Source organism: Saccopteryx bilineata, chromosome 3 (genome assembly GCF_036850765.1).
Source record: "Saccopteryx bilineata isolate mSacBil1 chromosome 3, mSacBil1_pri_phased_curated, whole genome shotgun sequence".
NCBI lineage: Eukaryota > Metazoa > Chordata > Mammalia > Chiroptera > Emballonuridae > Saccopteryx > Saccopteryx bilineata.
Window position 1 is genome coordinate 64,032,162 of NC_089492.1, and position 9,951 is coordinate 64,042,112.

At 45.3% G+C, this 9,951-nt stretch overlaps 1 non-coding gene across 1 annotated transcript; it reads right to left on the reverse strand.

Annotated features, from left to right (window-relative positions):
• Nucleotides 1–9,528: 9,528 nt before the first annotated feature.
• Nucleotides 9,529–9,719, reverse strand: LOC136332505 (U2 spliceosomal RNA). The gene has a single exon (XR_010730754.1). It is a non-coding gene; the product is annotated as a U2 spliceosomal RNA (small nuclear RNA).
• Between the last annotated feature and the right edge of the window lie 232 nt (nucleotides 9,720–9,951).

Below are 9,951 nucleotides of genomic sequence, written 5' to 3' on the forward strand. Positions count from 1 at the left end.
CTGTGTCTTGTCACACCTTGGCTCCTCCCTCTCCCTCCTGACCTGTGTTTCTGTCTGAGTGCCTTGCCAGCAATCTGATGCAACTCCCTAAATTCTTAAAACTGCAGGGGAATTTTATGGCCAGCCAGGCACACAGTCCTTAAGTAGAGCTGAGCAGGTGGCATTTCTGCCACCCTGCCACCCAGAGAGAAAAAAGCAGGTCTCCCTCCTTGGGACGTGGGGGCAACCATAGAGAACTTCCAAGCCTGACCAGTGTGCCTTTCAAGTGTGGCTCCTGTCATTTCTACTTGACTCCTGTTCCTGTCTCTCCTCACACTTGATTAATTATGCCCTCCTCCTAATGGAGTTTTACTTCTGCACTTTGGCGCACATCTTCCTGCTGCCCTGGGTGATGTTTGCTCTACCTCCCTCGACACCTTGGGCTCTATTCCTTTCTTTCAGTTACTCCTCTAAGAAGGCACGTCTTCTGTTCCAATGTGGTGCTTGGGAACTGGACACTGGTGAAGTCTTAATTACTGTGAAACAGAGTATTTACTCTGACTCACGTTCTGAGCGTACCAGTGTGTCCCCGACCAGCACCAGAGGACGGCTCGGGACTCTTTCCCTATCTTGCTGGGCTTCAAGGAGGCCACTCGCTAGAATTTATGCATATCCTGCTGTGTCCTCAGTGGACTGTCCTTGTGCAGTGATCGGAGGTGGACTGGGCATAGTCTAAGCTGGAGTGGATTTCTCCTGTGTCGTGAGGTGTGAGTGAATGGCTAACGAGTGAGGTCTTGAAGCACACACTGAAAAATATTCCCACTCATGTCGTGGGCAGTGTTCTCTGACATGTGAACACTGCTTTCGTCAGTGCAACTTCTGGACATTGTTTGGTGACAAATCCACGGTCTACTGAACATGTGCACCCGGCATGACAGTTGGCTTTCGGGCTACTCTGACAGCAGCATTCAGTGTGAGATACATGGACCGAACAATAACAGCAAACACTGAATATCTTTTGTATGCAAAGTACAGGCTAGGTGCTAGTGGTTCAAGCAACAAAACACTGAATTAAATTAAGCATTGTTACAAATTGTGAAATGTGCTTTAAATGAAAGGAACTGGAGGCAGAGACAATACTAGGGAAGGGTGACCATTCAGGGAAGGCCTTTCTGAGGAGGCGACAAGAGGCAGGACCAAAGGAATGAAAAGGCAGTGATCATACAAGCAGTTGGAGGAAGGGAGAGAATAGCACATGCACACTCCCGGAAGCAGGTGTGTTAAAGAATGGGACAAAGGTCAGGGTGGCTGATGGGTTGTGAACAGGCAGGGAGCATGGTACAAGATGAGAATTGAGGTGTGGTTGGTGTCAGGATGGAGGCCTTAGATAGGTTGGATTTAATTCTATGTGAAAAATGAAACCACTGAAATGGGAGAATAAAATTAAATAATTGCAATTCCAAAGTCATTCTTGCTTCAAAGTGCATGGAGAATGGGTTGTAGGAGGCAGACAAGGAAAGGGCAAGGGAGTCCATCAGGACCTGAGGCCGAGTGCAGCGGCCCTGGGGAGGAACAGAGGGTTTCTCCATCCATTTGGTGGCTGAATCAACATGACTTCCTGTTGGATTCGATGTGAGAAGCTAGAAAAGAAGAAGCCAGGGTGACTCTTAGACTTCTCACTTGAGAGACTGTTCCATGGTAGTGTCATGAAGTAAGACGGGGAAATCCGAGGAGAGAACATATTCACGGGAGGTGTGGGGGGTGGAGTAGTCAATCTGTTCAAGTTTTGGAATCGAGTTTCAGTTGTCTGTAAGACAGACAAATGGGGACATCCAGTGGGAATCTGAAAGATGCACCTGGAACCTGGAAGTGGGGTCTGACTGGGAGGCAGTGATTTGGGGTTGTCAGCATACAGATGTCATTTAAAGCCACAGGGAAGGATGAGGTCCCAGGAGAGAGTGTGGTAGGAAAATAGGAGGGCATCTCCTCTCAAGTTTTCTTCACAGTCCTAATCTCTCCTTCTTCTTCTTCTTTTTTTTTTTTTTTTTCATTTTTCTGAAGCTGGAAACAGGGAGAGACAGTCAGACAGACTCCTGCATGCGCCCGACCGGGATCCACCCGGCACGCCCACCAGGGGCGACGCTCTGCCCACCAGGGGGCGATGCTCTGCCCCTCCTGGACGTCGCCATGTTGCGACCAGAGCCACTCTAGCGCCTGGGGCAGAGGCCAAGGAGCCATCCCCAGCGCCCGGGCCATCTTTGCTCCAATAGAGCCTTGGCTGCGGGAGGGGAAGAGAGAGACAGAGAGGAAGGTGCGGCAGAGGGGTGGAGAAGCAAATGGGCGTTTCTCCTGTGTGCCCTGGCCAGGAATCGAACCCGGGTCCTCCGCACGCTAGGCCGACGCTCTACCGCTGAGCCAACCGGCCAGGGCAAATCTCTCCTTCTTAAGGCTTCAGAAGCAAAGGACACTGTGCCATTCTGTCCTCTCACTAGAGAGTCTAATGGTCTCTAAGCACGTGAGCCAACTCTGACCCTCCTCTCAGAAACCAGTCCGCAAGCCTGTTCCCATCCTCTGTCTTCCCATCTTTTCAGATTAGTTTCCTCCCCCTACTCCCAAGGTGGACAAATAATCTTCATGCTAAGAGGAAAGAAAGGGAGAAAGGAAGAAACCCTACTTACACTACCATCACCACCCAGCCAAAGAACTACACCAACCAACAAAACTGCAGTGTGAGCTCTTCGAGAGGAGATTACTCCGCTGACCAAATCTTGGGGGATAGCTTGCTGTTCTACTGTTAGCCTTGGGGTGAACCATGCGTCCAGACTCTGCTGCTTTGCCTTGGCAGTCAGTTTATCAGGTATAGCAGAGATCACACGAAAGGCTGAAACAAGATAATCTCATTGGCGCTGGGCCAACCACGACCACTCCTGGATGAGCACATGCTCCACTGAAATGGGTCCCGAAGCTCACAGGTACCTGTAAACATCACCTATCTTTCCCGTGGTAGTGAGCTTCAAAGACACCATTGTGTAACTAACTGCTCTTTTTATGTGAAATGGTCAGGATCGTCTATCTCTGTGACTACTCCCTACTCCTGGCTGATTCACCTGCTGACCTTCTCCCACCAATAGCTCCCAGACCAAGCCAGCAGCTAATTCCTAAACTAGAAAGAAGCAACACAGGAAGTGTCCTGGTTGTGGCTGTAAATTACCCACAACATTGAGGTTTCCTTACGGTGCTTTGCACCTCTACTTTTTTTATTTTGACTTGCCCCTTCCTTCCGGTGCCATGTCAGGCCACTTTCCTGGCCTTTCTCTGCAGTGTGAGGCTGCCTGTCTCTCACCTTCCTTGGGGTTTCTTAACCCACTAGTTTCCCTGACCAGACTGGCGCTGCTCAGGCTGGTGCCGATTCACAGCTTTGCCCTGAGGCTTGATTTGCGTGTGCACCTCACCCCAGCTCCCTGTCATGTTGCAGACCTGCTGTGCAGCCCAGGTCTATGACTTCTGCATATTCTGCATGTTCTTCACTCTCCCAGCCTCAGCTTTCTGTCTGTCTTTATGCTAAGCCAGCACCCCCATAGTTCCTCTGGTGACATATAATGCACAGGTGCAGACTGCTTTAGATCCTGCACCCTGTGGTTGTGCATCCTTGTTTATATTTTTTGTAACATTTTGCCCCACTAATAACTACTCCATCTCTGCTCACACCAAAAGGGTCTGTCTCCTGCAGCTTTTCCCTGGTGGTCAGCATTGATGCGTGTCACTGCTTCTAAGCAGGGCTGCCACTGATTCTTCAAAGTGTTTTTTCCATCCTAGGAATGTCTGTTTCACATCAGCCTCTGATTCAGAGCTTTGTGGGAAGCCTGCGATCAGACAGCATATGCAAAGAGTAAGGCAAGGGCTGGGAATGATCAACGAATGGGCTCTAGCCCTCAGTGGCATTTAATATTAAGCCTGTTTCATGTGTGGCATTAGTGAAATTGATTAAGGAGAGGATATGTGGCTGTCCTTAGTGCTTTCAACTAAATTATTCTGAGTCTCCTTAGGGCATATGGTTCAATTACACTTCCTTTCCCCTAAAAATGTCAAGCATGCTCATGTGACTTGTTCTGGACAAAGCAGTATGTTCTGGACAAAGCAGTATGTTACCTCTAGGTGGAAACTTTAAGAATCAGTGTGCACTTTGGTACATTTCCTTTTTTTCTGCCAAGGCCAGAACCGTCCAATAGAAATATAATGCTAGCCGTGTATGTAAGTTTGAGTTCTTAGTGGCCACATTAAAAAAGTAAAAAGAATAGGTTAAAAATATTTTAGTGCTATATTTCATTTAACCCAATATACAAAAAATATTTCCACAGGTAATAACTATTAAAAATTATTCACAAGATATTTCAGATTTTTTTCATATTAAATCTTTGAAATCTGGCGTGTATTATATATTTCTTTTGCAATTCAGACCACTCGAATTTCAGGGACTAAGTAGCCAGGTTTGGCTAGTGACTACCATGTTGGACACAGGCCTCGGCAATCTTGAAATGTGGCTGAATTGCAATATAAGTATAAAATATATATAACTTATTTTTTAAAATCTTACTACCACAAAACCATGAGCCAGAACTTTTGTCCCAGTAGAGCCTGAGCTCTATGTCAATCAGGCATCCCCAATTCGACTTCCATGCACAGTGGGACAGTCCTGCTTAACAGCAGGGCTGGCAGCCTCTTCGAGACTACTCTTGAGGCTGCTGTGAGGATTCTACTTATCAGAACTGAGACCAATTGCTACCCAAAGAAAGACATGACCGACACACAAGGTATTTGCGAGAACCACACAGGCAGTTTATTATTTATAGATTCTATGGTGCCTGAGTACAGCTTAATGGGGCCCCGTTAGCGTGCTCCTCCCAGCTGTCCTTGGTCAGAGAGGCATGGAGACAGTCCACATTCAACGTTGGAGTCTGGATGACTGACTGCAGTTGGGGCCCCTTTGGCTTAAGTACCCTTTCTGGCATACACCTTCTAACAGGTGTTAATCTATGGGATTATCACATCAAGCCACTTTTTGGGAGTTCCTCACAGGGAGCTCCCTTTTATGTTAATCGATATTAAAGTTTTTTATGTTAGTCTACAGAATTGTCACATCAAGCCAATTCTGAATGTGTGATTTTAGGGAGTTCCTCGCAGGGAGCCCTTTTTGTCTATGTATAATTTCACACACACACTGACTGAGCATGGTCTTGCCTATCACATCCCTATACACTAGATCAGCTCCTACCCAGAGGGTGTATGTGGCCTTATTCACTTGCCTTAATGGCTTTTAATATTATATTCTAACTTATTTCTATGCATATTATATATTTTTCTATATTCATATATACTTTTTTATTTTTATTTTTTACAAAGACAGAGAGAGAGAGAGAGAGAGACAGACAGATAGGGACAGGCAGGAACGGAGAGATGAGAAGCATCAATCATCAGTTTTTCATTGTGACACCTTAGTTGTTCATTCATATATACTTAATTACTATAACATTATATTACTGCAACAACTTTGAATGTCTGTGACTTTCAAGACTTAAAAAGAAGCTTGCAGCCTGACCTGTGGTGGCGCAGTGGATAAAGCAACAACTTGGAACGCTGAAGTCGCCGGTTCAACACTCTGGGCTTGCCCAGTCAAGGCACATATGGGAGTTGATGCTTCCTGCTCCTCCCCTCCCTCTCTCCCCCCTTCTCTAAAATGAATAAATAAAATCTTAAAAAAAAAAAGAAGCTTGCATCCCCACCTTTTGATGGGCAGCAGGCTAGTCCCCAAGAAAGGCACATTCTCAAATGCTCACTTCAGATGAAATCAAGGAGGGTACTAGAACAGAGACTCTAGGTACATCATCTGTCCCTGAACAGGGGGCCCTTACAACACTTACCCAGTGAGAGTTCAGATTCTAATGAGTGCTGTGTGTCTATCATACTTCCCCAAATAGAAGTGAAGAAATAATATTAAGGCATGAAAAGACTGAAACAGCTGAGGGATGATAGAGATATTGAAACTAAAGAGAATGAGAAGTAATGGATAAGCACTTAGATTTTCTTTGGAATTATTTATAAAGTTTGGAATTACATTTAAATACATTGGCTACTGGGCTGATTCCCAGAACCTAACCCTTTACAGCAGGGATCCCCAAACTACAGCCCGCGGTCTGCATGCAGCCCCCTAAGGCCATTTATCCGGCCCCGCCACACTTCTGGAAGGGGCACCTCTTTCATTGGTGGTCAGTGAGAGGAGCACAGGATGTGAATGCAGGATCCGCATCCTGTGATCCTGGAGTACTGTATGTGGCGGCACCGCAAAGCGCGGCATCGCTCACGTACAGTACTACTTCCGGTGACGCGGATGCACGCATCACTGCTCCGGGAGCGCGTCATATCACTTGTTATGGCTAGCAGTGACAAATATGGAGCCGGACATTGACCATCTCATTAGCCAAAAGCAGGCCCATAGTTCTCATTGAAATACTGGTCAGTTTGTTGATTTAAATTTACTTGTTCTTTATTTTAAATATTGTATTTGTTCCCGTTTTGTTTTTTTACTTTAAAATAAGATATGTGCAGTGTGCATAGGGATTTGTTCATAGTATTTTTATAGTCCGGCCCTCCAACAGTCTGAGGGACAGTGAACTGGCCCCTTGTGTAAAAAGTTTGGGGACCCCTGCTTTACAGATACTGCTCTCACTGGAGCCCATAGTGCTAGGCGAGTTACAATAAAACAAATCAAACGTGGAGTAGGTCATCGTTAAAACCTGCCAAATCTGTCCTTCACACATCAACCAGACTGATCTTCATAGATGTATATCAGACTGTGCTACTCCCCATTAAAATGCTTCAGGGGCTTCCCACTCCCTCTAAGATAGGGTTTTAGCCCCTTGAACATCCTATCCAAGGCTCTTCATGATGTGACTCTTATTTTCTTTTGCAGCCTCACTTCTTGCCACTCACTTACTGATGTTTCATACTTCAAGAACACCAAAGTATTCTGAGTTTCTTGCTCATACAATGACTCTTCTGTTTATTTCCCAGAATCCCCTCCTTCCTTTTTACCTGGCTAATACCTACTAATTGTTTAAGATTGAATAAGGTGTCAACTCAAGGAAGTCTGTGCCAACTGCCAGGATCATTGAATGTTCTTGTTTGATTCATTCCGAGACCTTGCACATCTTTCATTAAACTTATTACTTTGTATTAAAATTATTTAGTTATGTGTGGCTTATTCTTAGGAGCTTGGTAGATGTTCAGTAAATGTTTACTGAATAAATATTTTTGGAAGACAGAGCCTGTGACCACAGAGAAGAATGGATGAGGGAATCCTTCCCAGAGAGCAGGGTTAGCAGGGTCAATCTGTATTTCCTTCACTAGAACTGAGCTGAGCTCCATGACTGCCTAATGAAAAGAATATGGTGTAAGTGAGTCCTTAAGAGATTGAAAGCTTTTACCCCTTGTCATGTAGAACACTCTCTCTTGGAATCCAGCTTCCATGAAGAAGTATAACTACTCTACAGGGAACACGTTGTGAGAAGCAAAAGCCATGTGAATACAAAGTGGAAGATGAGACACCATGTGGAGCAACAAAGAGACCAAGGAACACTGAGGTGCTAGGCATGCGAGTGAGACATGAGGCTTCTTAGGAGTAGATACCCAGCCTCAGTGACTCCAGCAGACAACAAACAGATCCCACACAGTTGCCCAGCTCAAGTCATCCTGAATTTTCCAACCTCCAAATTCTGAGCAAATAAAATAGTTGTTTGGGATACATAATTTGATGGTAGTTTGCTATGCAGCAACGAATAGCAGAAACTTGAGACTTGTTTGGAGGTTCTAGCAGGGGAGTGCAGCTACTTGTATACCCTTGACCGAAGAACGGTCCTCTCCTCTAGCGGGGAAGGTCGTCCTCTTCGACCGAGCGCACAGCTTTGGGAGGGATGCACCTGGAGCAGTGAGGGAGGAAGGGGACACCTGCCTAGCCAGCCAGATCAGCCGAATCAACCCTGGTGTTCAATGGGGTGACAGATGTCGCAGCCAGATCGCCCTCACATCCAAATAGCAGAAACTTAAGTGCTGCCATTACAAAAACCTAAAATACATGGCATTGATTTTGAGAATGGGCAGTGGTCAGAGACTGAAAAAGTTTCAAAGAGAATGAAATAGAAGGTCAGGAGGTTATTACTAGAACTTGGCAGGAGGGCAACCTATACGATGTAATTACAGAAGGTTTAGCAAAACTGTCACACGACATATTTTGAAAAATATAAAGGGCACCTGATAAATTAGTGGATCTTGGTAAACAGATTTTCAGGTAGATTGTTAAAAATGCCAACAGATCTTGGCCCTGGCTGGTTGGCTCAGCGGTAGAGCGTCGGCCTGGCATGCGGAGGACCCGGGTTAGATTCCCGGCCAGGGCACATAGGAGAAGCACCCATTTGCTTCTCCACCCCCCCTCCTTCCTCTCTGTCTCTCTCTTCCCCTCCCGCAGCCAAGGCTCCATTGGAGCAAAGATGGCCCGGGCGCTAGAGTGGCTCTGGTCGTGGCAGAGCGACTCCCCGGAGGGGCAGAGCATCACCCCCTGGTGGGCAGAGCATCGCCCCTGGTGGGCATGCCGGGTGGATCCTGGTCGGGTGCATGCGGGAGTCTGACTGTCTCTCCCCGTTTCCAGCTTCAGAAAAATACTTAGTATAGATAGAAAGAAATAAGCTAAAGAAATTATTCAAAATTTTGAGCAAAATTTAGAGGAAATATATAGGACTAAGGACTTACTGACTTCAAAAACAGAACTATCTCTCATCTGTTTTCCAGCTAAGAAACATTTTTAAAGCAAGATACATCCTCCAGGTAAAAATCAAAACCAGGGCAGTAAAACAAAGAGTAGATGAAATCAAAGCTGCAAGCATCATTCTCTTGATAAGATCTCAGAAACATTTAAGTTGATGCCCCATGGATCTTATCAGCTAGGCAGAAGATTTTAATAGTGTGCCTTATCATCCCTCTTGGTTAAACAACAGAGATTTTAATAATCTTAAAGATATTATTCCATCCTTAAGCAGATTTGCAGAGGGCCAAAGGCAGAGAAGAGCTGAGCTCAAAAAGATTTGTGGGCATGACTTTTATCTAACAGAATAGATATAGTTTGATACACAGGAATCCCATGATGTTTTTAAAAGAATTATACTTCCTTGGACTGAAAGGGTCAGAAACAATATCAGATATAAAAGAGAGCTTTGAACTTCTAAACTAACACAGAATGGATTCAGGCTGAGAAACTTACAAAGCAGGAAACAGGCTATTTCTTATAAAAAAAAAATGAAGAATGACTAAGACAGAACCAAAGCCTAAAGGTCAGAACCAAAAGCCACTGAGAATCATACCAAGGTTGCAAGACCAGGGCTTAATCAAAGAACTGGCAACATGTTCCTAGCTGGATGTCATTATTATGGAGCACTGACTGCTCTGTGCCCTGTCTCTCCCCCCCACCCCATTTTATTTATTTATTTTTTATTATTATTTTTTTGTGTGTGCACCGTTCCTGGAAGTACTGCAATACCAGGTCGACGCGTGGAGTGGACGGAGCAAGCTCCTATTCCATCTCCCAATTCCAAAAATCCATTTAATATATTGTCCTCGGATAGAGGACGTATCAGATATTAAACTGATAAGAACAGATACTACACTTGATCTTAGCCAAAAGGCTGAGAAGCGATCCCCACCCCATTTTGAAAGATTTTATTTATTGATTTGAGAGATAGAGGGAAAAAAAGGGAGTGGGGAGGAGAGAGAAGCATCAACTCATAGTAGTTGCTTCTTGAATGTGCTTGATAGGACAATCCCAGGATTTTAAACCAGTGACCTCAGCACTCTAGGTTGACACTCTATCCCCTGTACCTGTACCACCACAAGTCAGGCCTGTTTTCCCTCTTTTTGAAAGGGCTTGTC